At 36.3% G+C, this 14,498-nt stretch overlaps 1 protein-coding gene across 3 annotated transcripts in view; it reads left to right on the top strand.

Moving 5' to 3' along the window:
- The window catches only part of hs3st1l1 (heparan sulfate (glucosamine) 3-O-sulfotransferase 1-like1), a 31,416-nt gene that overhangs the window by 6,887 nt on the left and 10,031 nt on the right, over nt 1–14,498 (top strand). The window contains exon 1 of one of the 3 annotated variants that reach the window (XM_077581552.1): nt 5,801–5,874. The exons of the other annotated variants lie outside the window; for them this stretch is intronic. The gene's annotated coding sequence lies outside the window, so the exon portion shown is untranslated. Of the gene's footprint in view, nt 1–5,800; nt 5,875–14,498 lie in introns of those variants that run through there. 3 annotated transcript variants of the gene reach the window in all.

The following is a 14,498-nucleotide window of genomic DNA, read 5'->3' as shown; positions in this document are numbered from 1 at the left end:
TTCATCTTTAAATAGTTTTTTTTAAATTAATCAATTAATCAGATTTTTAAAAATATATATTGTTACCATCTTTATTCATAACAGGACATTAATTCAAACTGACCTTGCAGAAAATGTACTCGTTATTTGATTGGTTTGGTCTTGAACATGTCAGAAAACGCCATAAATTGGGTTTCATGTTTTCTAACGTAAAAGCAGATGTTGACTTTCATGCACTACGGAACTCTGAGAATAATTAAGTTATACAATGGTTCTAAATAATTAATTATCAAAATTGTTGTCGATTTAGCATTAACATTAGCTATTGGTTAATCAATTAATTGTTGTGCCTCTAGAATAGCAGATCTCTAGTATCATCATGCTTAAAAACATACAAAGTAAAAGTCGATCAAAAAAACAATACCTTCATGTTGTGGTTTTGAACTTGGTGGAGGTAAAAAATTGTTTTGGATATTTGGATTTTAAGCCCTCCGAAAAGGCTCAACAGGAAGCACATCATGGTATCACTCGTGTTTGTCTTTGATTTTGTTTGTTAAACAAATGACCACAATTCATAAACATGAAACAAAATTTGCGACCAGGAAATGAGTACCCAAACACCAAATTGGCAGGATTCACTGAATTTTGAGGCTGGCTGTCAATCATGGAGCATGCAGTTTTGCTGACACGTGTGACCATGTTTTTATTTTTTTTTCTTGTCTGTACCTATGACTGAATGTATGTTTGGAAGTCCTTTCTTTAAAAATGAATGTTGATGGTAATGCCATGCAGCATGCGAGGCTTTTGTTAGCAACACCCCAAAGGTTTAACATCATCTGATAATAGATTTGGATCGTTAACTTATTATTTTGATTTGTTCCCCAGCTGTCTGCGGTTTTCCTTGCCCGAGCCATGTCATATTTGGCAGATTAAAGGTGGTTGTCTCTTCCAGGGAGAGATCATGACCCTGTCTAGATTTGTTTTGATTCTGCAAGGCCAAGCTGTAAATACTGGTTCCGACCATGTGGGCGTGTGCAGTGTCAAGAAGTCGAGAAAAACAGATGATGATGATATTGCAGAAACTAAAGTTGTTATCATAGAGTGATATCTAAAAAAAATTACTTACTCTGCGCGGACATATTTTTAAATAAACCGACGAGATTAACCTGGGAGCTAAAAAGTGACTTTGCATTCAGGAATATGCATTGCATGTTTAAAGGCTCTCCTTAGCAGGAGGTTAGAGAAACATGTATAAATATGCACTTATTTAAAACACACTCAATATTAAGCACAGTCAACTGAGCCCAGTTATTGTGTCCTTAACTCATTCACTCCCAGCCATTTCCACTGAAGCAACCCCCTTCACTCCCGGCTGTTTTACTGGATTTTGACTGATTTTGCAAGGTCCACACTGTTCTATAGCTATAAAAAAAAAAAAACATGCAACCTACCTAAAGAAAATATGTTTCTATGTGTTTTGCAGCAATTAGCATTAGAATATAGTTAAGTTTCATCATTATTCACAAATCTGTTTGGAGCTGTGGGTAAATGAGCATTTTTCAACACGGCCCTTGTTGTTCTCTTTTCTTCTGCTGCCACCTGCTGGCCGTTTTTGTAATAACTACCATTTCTTTAACCGTGCTCTGCAGTTGAGAGGCTGCCTACTTTATGTCAAGCATAGAAAAACGTATAAATACGTATTTGGGACACTTAAAATAGAGTGTATTTATAAGTTTGGGGGAGCAAAAGAGTTTTAATGGTCACAATCCTGAGTCATTCTATGCAGAAAGAGGCTACTTATGAGGAAGTTACTGACTTCCATGCCTTCTCCATGTAAATGTACCGCTAACAGCCAGTAAGCCCAGCCAACTTTCCATCAAACACACTCGGATGAAGGAGATGTAGGGCGGAGCCTCAAAAGCGAGATCGTTCAGCTGCGTTAATGATGTCTCACGCGCATGTTTGTTGAGGAAGACTCAAACCGCCGTCTCCAGAGGTTGCGCTGGGAGCTGTCCGTTGTACTGAAGGAGACTCTTCGTCTTGTTTGAAAGATGCGGCTCTCCCAGCCCCCACCTCAAAGCTGATTGCCGCTCATCCTAAACTTTAAATTGATTTTTTTTTCAAACTTTTCAATTTTCTACCATAGATGGGTCTTGTCTTGCTGTAAGAACTCAAGTAAAAATGCTTGTCATACTTTGTAAATCGTATGACATTTCTATTAAAACCTATGAAGCTTATTATTGTGACTTTTCTATCTGGTAACAATATTACACAATTAGGACTATCCTTTTACATTTCACAAGCACTTGAATGTTGCTGCAACTTTGGGGATACAATGTGTTTATTTTTAGTTAGTAAGAAAACTATATCAGTTGCCATGACAATAAAAAAAAAAATCCCAACATTTCAGGTAACAGAGGAACAAATAGTGCAATTTTGTAAAAACTTTTTCTTTTCTTTTTTTTAGGGGGGGGGGTAATTCTTTAGATTTCAAAATTTGATTTTATTTGTCAATTAATTCTTCTACTAATTAAACACCTTATCACTAACTAATCATCATCATTATTATTATTATTATTATTATTATTATTATTGATGAGCTAGTACCGATAGCAGGTATCGTATCGCCCTCATACCTGGCCTTATTTCAATATTATGATGCTCGCAACGGCAGCTGATATTTGTATTAGCCTACTTCTTTTGGCCGTTTTACAAAGGAACTAGAAATTAGAAGAACAAAAAATTGTCATTAATTTCATGCAATTTTAAGGAAAAATGGCATATTGGGATATGCAGGCCTTTCTTTAAAAATATCTGTCATTATTTTTAAGGGAAATTTTATGAAAGTACTAGTGGTATTGGTACTTGGTATCGGTGACTACTCAAGGGTTGAGTACTCTTAGTACTCAATACTGGTACTGGCCGGAAAAAAATTGGTGTTGAACATCCCAAAGTAATCGTTAGTATTATCGTTTTATCCATTCCGTCTTCTTCAATTACGAACATGTTGGCATTCTTATGCTAATATCTTAATCGTGTTGTTTGGTGTTTCTATAAATCCACAGTAAGTGTGTAACAGCTGTTCAACATGTTTGTGTTTCTTGTCAGTTGCTAATTATGAGTTTTGGTCATTCTTATCAATTATAACTTCATTATACCTGTTAACCGTTTGATTACGGTGATCACAAATGCTTCTTTATTTGCTGCTGCATGTGTAAATATGATAGTGGCAGTCCCATACTGTATTCTTTTGTATTCATGTAGGCAACAAAATATCGAAATTTTACCCTAAAATAAATCTACATCATCATCATTGCCATGGCAGCCTATTCAATTTTATAACTTTAATCGCAGCGCTTTGACAAGCAGCTTGCAAAGTACATTTACAGTTTACGGTAATGCAGTTTCACCTTTCAAGGGAATTTTCAAAGCACTCTCGTCTTTGCATGATCATCTTTAGTGCTTAATAAGCCGCAATATGATTACAAGGTCTAAGGTGTGATTTACTTCATAGGTCTGGAGCAACGAAAGGATTAGGTACGGCTTTTGCTTTCACGTGTACAACTTCTCTACTATTTCTGAGCTTCTAGTGAGAAACACTCAGCAGATTCTAAATTGTCCACGTGTTAATGCAGGGGTGCTCAAGGTCGGTCCTCGAGAGCCCCTATCCAGCATGTTTTCCATTTTTCCCTTCTGAATCTAATGATCAGCTAATCAGCAAGCTTTGCAGAAGCCTGATAACGATCCCGATCATGAATCAGGTGTGTTAGTGGAGAGAAACACGGAAAACAGGCTTGATAGGGGGCTCTCGAGGACCGAACTTGAGCACCCCTGTGTTAACGTGTGTATGAATGGTTGTTCACCTATGAACCTACAAGCCGTATAGAAAGTAAACAAATGGTTAGATTTTATTCAACATATGTGAATGATGTATATTTTAACCCTGGGGAACCCCGTGATCAAATTTGGCCCCGATAAATTCTGCTATTCAAATAACAAAAACCTTTTCTTTTTTTTTTTACAAATTTAACTTCAAAAGTCCAGAGTACCACTTCTGACCCCTGCATGGGGCCATCTAGTGGATGAATATTGCGCTTACTTGAGCCAGAGTGGTGGTGACAAGATGGCTGGCAAAATGCTGTTTTGTTGAGCTGGAAATCAATCCAAACAAAACCATCTTCTCAGCAAACAATCAGATGGTAAAATTGTTTTTTTTTTGTTAATCTATTTCATATCATGTTGCAGAATGCCTACGAGTATGTTTTATATATATATATATATATATATTTTGATAAATTAGCTACTCTGAGCTAGTTCCAAAAAAAGGGTTAAAATTGAAAAAACATATATTTTGGTGTTCAGTGAACTTATAGCAGTCATTTAATATATAATTCATAATTTTCCAAAGAAGAAAAGGGTTCTTGGGTTCTCCAGGGTTAAGTATGTGAGATCATGCCTCACTATTATTTGCCAGTTTAACATTTACACGAGTCTAGGATTCAATGCAAAACACCTCAAAAAAAGGGTCAGAGTCATTGCAAAGTCATCGCCCAGTAAATGACACAATTATCTCCCCGGTTGTAGTTAAATAAGGAGAAATGACTCGTTAAAAGTCTGATTACTCCCTAATAAAGTCATCTAAACAATGACAAGCACTCATTTCCACAAGTAATTTATGCCTCTTCTCAGAATGTGGACAGCAATTACTGCCATCATTTCGCCACTGAAGTATGTTGGATGTAAAAAAGAAAACAGAAATTAATTCACCTGTTTGGATTCATTATGCTATGACGATGTAGCCTGATAGGGGGGGGGGAGAGGGGGGGGGGGGTCTTCATTATCCCACTCGATGAAAAACGTTGCCCCGTTTGCTTTCTGAGCTTCAGTTTTCGCCAAACGTTAAAAAGCATCTTTTCCTTTGTGCGGCAGACGATTCGAGGCAGCCATTTTCAATGTACAAGCGGGATAACAAAGGGGGTAATCATCAATTTGAAGCTCGTCTTTGTCTAAAAGCGATGGAGCCTGATGAGTGTTGGGGGAGTGGATCGTGATCAAATCATCCAAAGCCAAAAATAAGCTTCGTCAAAGTGAATGTTGGTTACCGATAATTGAAGCGTTGCAGTGCAAGGAAAAAGAGGAGAGGATTACCTTATAGGCTTTTTCAATGATGCTCTATTTTCTATACATATTCTATATTCACCAATTTACTTTTTTGGTCTTTTTACTAATCTTGATTTAGTAATTCATGTTTGTTACAATATACAACACACTATAAAATTATTATTATCATAATAATCATGATTTAAGAGGCCTGTCAAAAAAAGATGTATTATACTTTATATATAGACTTCCCCTTGAGTCATTACAATGGTGTTTTTTTTTTTTTTTTTTAATATACAATCAAGGACAAGACCCTGCTCTCCCAATCTGGAAAAAAAAAAGTAATTAAATTACTCATTTTCTCACTTACTATGCATGCGAGTTCATGCGATTGTAATCATTCCCATATTAGGTTTAGTCAGATAACAACCTTGTTCAATTAATGCTGAGCTACTTGCATCCCTCCACTGCTTACGTTACTTTATATTTACCGGCTTTTACAATACAGTAACAGATCTCTTTTTACATTCATTTATATTAGTTTGGTAGTATTGTAATAAAATGAAAGTATTTGTTTACATTAGCCACACATACACCATGATTTGTCCTGGTTGAGCTGTAGGAAGTTCACTGCCATCTATCCATGACTTAAAACCGAAATATATTTCAGAGCGGTATCAATTGTTTCTGTGTCATCAGGAGACACGGCGATGTGCAGCTGTGTGTCATCTGCATTGCTGTGGAAACTGATGTCATCCTTCCTGATAACTTCCCCAAGAGGGAGCACATATACCGGTAGGTTAGATCAGTGGTTCTTAACCTGGGTTCGATCAAACCACAGGGGTTCGCTGAGTCAGTCTCACAATGTCAAGTCACACACCGGATGATGACACTACATCGCTTGGCCTACCTGTGCTACAGAGAATGGTTAAGAACCACTGGGCCAGAATTAAAGGGGCCTAATAGTGACCCCTGGGGCACTCCATGCAGCAACATGTATCCATACCTACAAAGAACTTCGGTCTGTGAGATCAAATCTAAACCAGTAAAAAATCTGCATTACACCTGATGTCATTTAAAATATTTATCAGGGCTTTATCCAAACCCAGATTGATATTTCTCTAAAATCCTGTTTCTATTTAAGAAACAATTTAATTGGTTGAAACCAGCCATCCATTTTCCAAACCACGTATCCATTATTTGTCTAAAATTGAGTATACCTACAATTCCGCTATTAGTGAACTAATTTTAAAGGATTTTGACCTAAAATGTATAATGACATTTTTTTAAACCTTGATACCAGGCCAACAAGTAATCTCCTATTGGCGATCTATTTTATTTCCCTATTAGACCCCCGACGCCTGCTTCACAAACTTCTCTAATTAAGAATTCTTCTTCAGCAAATTCACCCATGAAATAGCTCTTGCTGCAAGAACGTGGGGTGATAAAAGGAGTTATTGGACCTGCGACCTCCTTCGCCTCTTATCTCCCATAAACACTTTGGTCGGTTTTACGGGGCCACGGAGGAAGAGGAGGGGTGACTGATGACATATTCATGAAGAACTGAGAAGTTCTCACACTTTAACTTGTGTTGATTAATCTCCGGCATTGGCTTCATATATCATTCTGACACAAAAATAAACAATCACACTGCATGTGCTTCTTTCTTTTGGGGGGGAAAATAATTCTACACCCTCATTAGCGTTATACAGGCTGCAATAATAGCTTGTGGGTTGAGCATCAAGTCTGCGCAGATGATTCTCTGTTATGAAAGTCAGTAAGTCACCCTGCTGAAAGGGCACCATTTTTTATTCCCTCTGTCTCCTCAACCTGATTCTGTCACATACCGAGGATGGCAGATGTTCAGATATTGTCATGACTTTCCAGACAGTTACCCCCCCCACCCCCTAGCAGATATTACAATTGTATGGCGGGATTACTTTCAAAGCTGCCAGAGGTACGCTTGCCAGAAGGAACGAGATAACGCACACAACTCCGATGCTTGGTAAAAGTCCTCGGCTGGTGGGAAGGGAAAGCTATGGGTGAGCAAAACAGTTCTGCCTGAAGATCCGAGGCATGAACGTATTACCTGAGCTACCAAAGTGCTATGATGCCATCACCTACACACAGTTAAAGCATATGATCTCAGGTTTGCTTTGATATCTTGCGACATAGGCTTACGTTAATTTCTTTCTTTCGTACTGCAGCTTGGCCGTAGCATTTCTCTTTATGAAGGGAAACCGTTTTAAAGGTTGGGTTAAATTTTGGGGGGTATTTTAAAATGAACCAAAAGACACGGAATGTACTGAAAGGCTCCACAATAACTACTAACTACGTTCTATCCAATACTCAAATTCTGAATATATCTACAGATTGTTGTTCTCTAACTTCTCTAAAGCAGGGGTTCTCAAACTGGAATCTGACAACCTTCAGGGCCTGTGACCTGGGTCTTATTATGTTGCATTATTTTAAAATGTGCATGACTATATATTTGGACGGACCATCAATAATACATACATCTCAATGAATTATTCCTACTGCATTAGCTTTGGGGCCAAATTAAAAGCTTTTGATGTGACTGTGACAAGTCATCACATAAATCTAAAATTCTTAAATAAATAACTTAACTATATATATATATATATATATATATATATATATATATATTTATATATATATATATATATATATATATATATATATATATATATATATATATATATATATATATATATATATATATATATATATATAACAAATTGTTTGTTTGTTTATTTATTTATTAAATGCATATTATTATTAGTCAATTTTTTTAATGATGAAATATCTTTTTTTTATGTTTTTTATTTATTATTAATTTATTCTACATTCGAACGAGAGAATGCAAAAAACTTTGACTTAGTCAAATCATTATGTGGAAACTAGATGTGAATGTGTAGAATTTTTTAGTTAGGGATAAGATGAACAGTTTTAAGTTTAAATTGACCAGAAACAAATTAGAAATCAGAGAAAAAACGTTTTTAAAAAAACAAACTAACAAAACTAAATTTTTGGTCTTTTATTTTGGAAAAAAATGTGTTAGTGATAAGCTGAACATTTCAAAAACTTGATTTTTCATCTTTTGTTTTGATTGGGAATGAATAGGGATTTTTTTGTAGGAATTTTAGTGGTGAGTATGAGGACTTTTTTTGTAAATGGGAATTTTTGGCAGGTTGAATGTTATTCACTTCCTGTTAATCTTGGAGCACTACCAGGTCACTTCCTGTTGATTTTGGGGTATTGGGGCATGAATGTGGAATTTTTGAGTAAATTATTACCAGCATTGAAAGTTTTTGTAAACATTTCTGGCACATTGGCAATGGTTTGCAAGGTAAATTTTATGATTGGACATTTTGAAATTTGAATGGCAAACGATGTAAATGTTTTGTTCAATGCGTCATTGGGAACGACTATTTATGATTATTTATTTATTTATTTTGCGTATCATAGACATATGTTGAAAACCCTTCCGCAAGGTAAATTTAATTAACTGAACATTTGTGATTTGTAATGGGAACAACGTAAATCTGTTTTGTTGAACGTGTCATTGCAATGAATAGGGATAAAAAATAAAAATAAATTCAATTGATGAAAATGTAGGGAATGGAAAAGGGAATGGGGATTTTGGGGATGTTGAAAATAATTCCCAAGGTGAATTGAATGAACCGAATGTTTTGGATTTTAAATTAGAATTATGTGAATCTGTTGTGTTGTTTGAATGTTATGTGAATATTTGTTGGGAAGGAATAGGGATTTTTTTTCATGGGTATTTTAGTGGTAAAATGTTGAATTCAGGGTCAAAGAGAATTGCTGTCATGTTGAAAAATGTTACCAAGTTGAATTGAATAAGCTAAATGTTGTGAACTTCAAATGGGTATGATATGATTTTTTGTTGTTGAATGTGTCATTGACAAAGATTTTTTTGTGGGAATTTTAGCCCGTGTCAAAGAGTCCTTGAGCAAGACACTAAAACCTGATTATGGAAGTTCGGTCCATTTTCATCCTGTATGCTTTCTTGCTTGTTTAAGGGAGAACGTCTTCGTGCAGAAATGTTGACATATTAAAATGAAGATAATGTTAAAAAAAAAAAAGCTGAATTGAAACGTGCTGGATAATTGCTCGGTGTGACATTGGCACTGATGTAAAGTGGAGTGTTGTAATTTATTGATAGTTGCTCATATGGCGAACATGAGACTTCTAACGCGTTCCTCAGCAGAGAGACAAGAAATGGAGCAAGAGATTTTTATCCTAGATAAACACTTTCCTAAGATCTTATTTGCCAGGCCAGTAGGAAATTGCAAGCTACTTTAAGTCAAGCATGGAGATAACCGATTTCACTCCCCTGTAAAGTGTTTAAATTCCTTCCCTTCTACGTTAATCTTGGCATCATTTATGCTGCTGTTGATTTAGAGCGTAATTTATTAAAAGGATTACCTAGACAGCATATCGTTATCATGCAGAGCTTCCGCTGACTTTTTCACCTCAGCCAGCCTGATTTTCATTGAATAGCACAACTTGAATTACTTATGCAGATGAGGTCAAACTTCATTCTTGGTAAGGTCAAAGTTATATTTTTAAAATGTTGTGACAGTTCAGTTACAAACCAGATATTTAAATATTTTAAATTCAAGAAGGTTGTTAAATATTACATACACTGGATGTGTTATCTTTTGTTGCAGCTCTCTGTCTCCTGCTGCTCACTATCGCTACCTGGCATGCTTTATTTCTGCCTCACTGTGAATGTAGCGCATACGCCCCTGCATCTCCCATCAAATATATTTACCAAACGCATGCGAGCCATACCCTGCTGCTGCCCCTGCTGAAGAATGACTTCTAACTGACTGTGTGATACTTTGCATAAACAGAAAATGAGCGCTAACTTGAACACACCATTACGTGGCTACTTGCAGTGCAGAGTTGGATCGCATCAGTGCTTGGCAGCCCACAGCACATATTTGTGATGGCAGGAAAAACACTGGCGGATCCCTGATACGAGCCTTCCATTGGGATGTTTTCGTGCCAAAGCGAGACAGGCGTTCCAAGTTGATGTTGTTGAAATTTACACACCAGCTGTAGTTTGGGGAAAATAAACAAGACGGTTAAGTTCAAACGTATTTGGACACGAGATTTTTATTATTATTATTATTATTATTATTATTATTATTATTATTATTATTATTATTATTATTATTATTATTATTATTATTGAAATGTTGACTTGAAGAGACTTTTGCCAAAAAACAATTGTATAATGTCAGTTTTCACTTTGGACATAGTGAGTAGGGATGTAATGATAACGGCGATGTCGCAATATTAAAACTACTACAATATCGTTGTCGCCGTGTCGCGATATTAAAAGCAGCGCATCTGTTTAAAAAGGCCTCCATTTGCGCAGTTCCAGTTTGTTAGTGCGGTTTCATTTGAATTAGGCATGTTTTGGCCACCTACACCTACACATGCTACTTGCCAGATGAAGGGGAAAGTAACACGTTTGAGTTCCTCCACAAGTTGACTTGATTCACAATGAGTGTGTGCATAAGCAAATAAGTACCTCAATCTTAAGTATTATTAGTGATTTTCGGTTGATTATGTGCAATGAGGTGATGGTTAGGTTATGACCTCTGTAAATTACAATTCTATAGACGAGACATTTAAAATAAAATGACTGGCCAAGCCTATTTTTATGTACAAAAACAATATATATATATATATATATATATATATATATATATATATATATATATATTATTTTTTATCAATTTTTTTTATTTATTTTTTTTTTTTTTTACAATTTTGTGAGTTTTTATACAGTATTTTGCGCTTTATTTATTTATATATATCACCTACCTCCCCACAATATCGTGATAATTACATATTGCGACGTTTGGATATCGTAAATTCCTAATTGTGAGGTATAGTGTCAATGCACACGGCTCCAATCGAGGCTGGGGTGATCTTACTTAAATGATCTTTAGGAGTTATAGGATGTCATGGATTTTGGTTGGAGACCCAAATGCAGGTAGACAAGGCAGAATAATGACAGAAACAGGGAACAAAGTACAAGCAAACTAACGAGACAATGACAATCACCTGATCAGACACAAGTAAGTTGATTGGTTGACACAACAGGTGGACACTAAACCATAATGAGACGGACATGAACCACAAGAAGACAATACATAGCACAAAACAAAACCAAATACAAAACTAAAACAAACATGGATCATGACATAGGACCACGCAAGTGCACCATTTGAAGATTCCCCAACATGTCGCCGATTTTTGCACGCTGTGACACTTATAATAACTAATCAGCACTTTGTTATCAGACTCAGCAGGCCGTTATGTTTTTTTTTTTCATTTAACTATTCATCGGCATCAGCTTCATCAAACATTGAGTGTTCTTTCAGTTCGTTTAAAGATACCTTTTTTTTTTATATATTTTAATGATGTTATTCATACATAATGTATGTACAGTATAATGTATGCTGTGCAGTTTTCAAGATGCATGCGGAGAACAGTAACGGCTTTCCCACGGCTGAGCCATGTAAAGAGAACGGGCGTTTTGATCGAGCCATTTGATTCGGTGTTTTTCTACAATGGATTGCTGGGCAATTAGTTTACACAAAGAAGTACAAAAGCATTTCGAGACCTAAAAAGGCTTTGTGTAGTATCTTTAAATTGGCTGAATGAAATTAGTTGTACATTATTTACGTACCGGGAAAGAAAAAGAGAGACGAATGCTGGGGGAAATCATGGATGGCAAGCTCAATGCTGATTATCAGCCTGCTCACTGATTGAATAGCTTCTTCTAATGTTGTCGTTTCTGACCAATATTGAACATGACACTGAGCATTGGGAATGGGAATTGCTTGCTCCCAGGTTGATGAGCAATTTAGTTTCTTTTATCTGAAAAAATGCCTGCAGGGAATCCACACAATGTCATCTGATACTTGAAGAACATCTCAGAACATTGACAAATGCACAAACTGAAATAAGCCCCGGGAATTGTATGTTCTGGGGTTGCTAACACACAGAAAAGAGATGACGTGCTGCTTGACATCCAGTACATGTGTGGTTCGAGTTGCTGGAGGGCTCATGTCACGTTGACCCTTGGTTGTAAACTATCATTATACAGAAAAGTTGAATTTGCTGATCATATTAATTCACATTTTGATATAACGGGCACACGCCATCAACACTAGAGTCTCTCTTATGGATAGTTCGCAGAGTGCGGATGGACTGGTAATTGGAAGTGACAGCGTTCCAAGTGAAACCAATTTGCAGGAAGAAAGTGCTGAAAAAGCTGCCGTACTGTGAAGTTTTAACTCAGCATTTAGCAGATCTCTGATAAAACACTATAATTAGCTTATTGGGCCACGTGTGTCTCTAGAAGTTAAATGACAGATTAGCTCCTCTTCCACGTTCACAAGGGCCTCTTCTCACATGTGGATGCAGATCAGGTGATTGTTGGATCCATTTGCTCATCCTGGAACAGTCAGATAATACTTTGCATTGAAGTGGAGGTGTAATTCCTCTCCAAAGGGGGGGGGGGGGGGGGGGGAGTCCCCTCTCACTGTGACAACTTAAAATGCGTCTGGAATCAATTTGGTCACAATAGCAGAATTGTTTTTCATTCAAGGTTGAAATTGCATTGTATATGAACTTGAAACTTACCAAGATGAAATGTAAACAAAATAAGTCTAATACAGGCGGGAAGGGAGACTTTAGTGCCTCACTGTTCTGAGGTTCAGGGTTCGAATTTCCAAAGGACAGCTGTCTGTTTACTCTGGCTTCCTCCCTAATTCGATAAAAGATGCGCGAGTTTGATTGGGGACTCAAAATTTGTCTATACACCGTGTTCCAAATTATTATGCAAATGATGTCTTTCTCTGGCATTTATGAATAGTCTTTGCAAATCAGCAAAATTTTCAAGTCATCAACTGTTAGAGAATAATTTTAGTAAAAAAAAAAAAAAAAGCCCAATAATAAATAATAGTATTTTTCAAAAATAAAAATATTTTTGTTAAAATACGGTGGTCCAAATGGTTAACATTAAGTGAATAGATGACACCAAGCTGCCCTCTAATTGCAATCTTTATTGGCCAAGTATGTAAAAACACACAAGAAATGTATCTTCGCAGTCACAACCCGTCCAAAGAAGAAAGTAAACGTGAAAAAATCAAAACAATGACCAACAGAATGGAAAGCCTGGCGGTTCACTAATTAGCGCCCGGAATTCCTTAGAGAGGAAAAAGGGAAGCATAAGGAAGGGCGAAGGAAGATGAGGGAGAAAAATTGGGTTATTTTTGTTTCTACTTTTGTTGGTACCCAATTGTTGTCAAGTTTTAGGTCCTAGTCGGGGACTAATCACAAAATTGAAGCAGTTTTTTTGTCATGTACCGGATGTTGATAATGCATGCCTTTTTTTGAATGCAAGATAATAAGTTTCTTATTTGCAGGGGCTCTTTGCTCAGAGTTTTTTTTCTTTTTTCATCTTGGTCCTCCTACGTAAAATGTGAAAGTCATCCTCTAGGTGGCTCTGGATTAGCGTAAACGAATTGAAGAATTATGTTCTCTCCTGTCCTCGACATGTTTGTTGACTTTACTTGTTAGCTTGACAACAGCCATTATTTTTTTTTGTCTGCACATGCTCTATGGTCCTAGGAACTCAAACGCTTTCCCCCTTTCAAGTTGAACACAGTGCTGCTATTCTGCTATGAAAGAAACCTGAACAAGCGAAAAGATGTGCTTTGTTGCTGTTTTTCCTCACCAGCCTGGTGACTGAATGTGGCAATTTGCTTCAATGTATGAACCACAAAATGTCTTTTAATACCAGTAAACAGTGCAGCTGGCTAGGACACAGCCATTAATCCTTCACTGTGTGGCAGGCCTTTTAGCAAGGCTGTAATTATGGAGGGAGGTCAAGGTGTTGCTTTGAAAGGTTGTGCATTCTAATGGATGCATTTGGGTTGTCAGTGCTTAACACATTTAAGTTTAGGTCTTTTTTTTTTTAACCCTGGAGAACCCAAGAACCCTTTTCTTCTTTGGAAAATTATGAATTATACATTAAATGACTGCTATAAGTTCACTGAACACCAAAATATATGTTTTTTTCCATTTTAACCCTTTATTCCCTAATTTAGGATTAGGGCGAAATTTGACTCTTTTGGGATTTGGGGGTATCATTTCGAAAAATCAGAATAACAAAAACTGTCAGTAAACTATTTAGAATTTAAGAAAATAATCAATCAAATACAAAGCTACTTTGAACAATAGAATTTTTTTGTTTTATTTGTTGCATTTTAGAACTGGATTTTGAATGTACAAACACACTTTGGCCAATGGAAACAAGAACAAAAAAAAAGGTATTTGTTATT

The sequence above is a fragment of the Vanacampus margaritifer genome, chromosome 12 (genome assembly GCF_051991255.1).
Source record: "Vanacampus margaritifer isolate UIUO_Vmar chromosome 12, RoL_Vmar_1.0, whole genome shotgun sequence".
In the NCBI taxonomy this organism is placed as follows: Eukaryota; Metazoa; Chordata; class Actinopteri; order Syngnathiformes; family Syngnathidae; genus Vanacampus; species Vanacampus margaritifer.
This window is presented reverse-complemented; position numbering and strand designations above follow the sequence as displayed.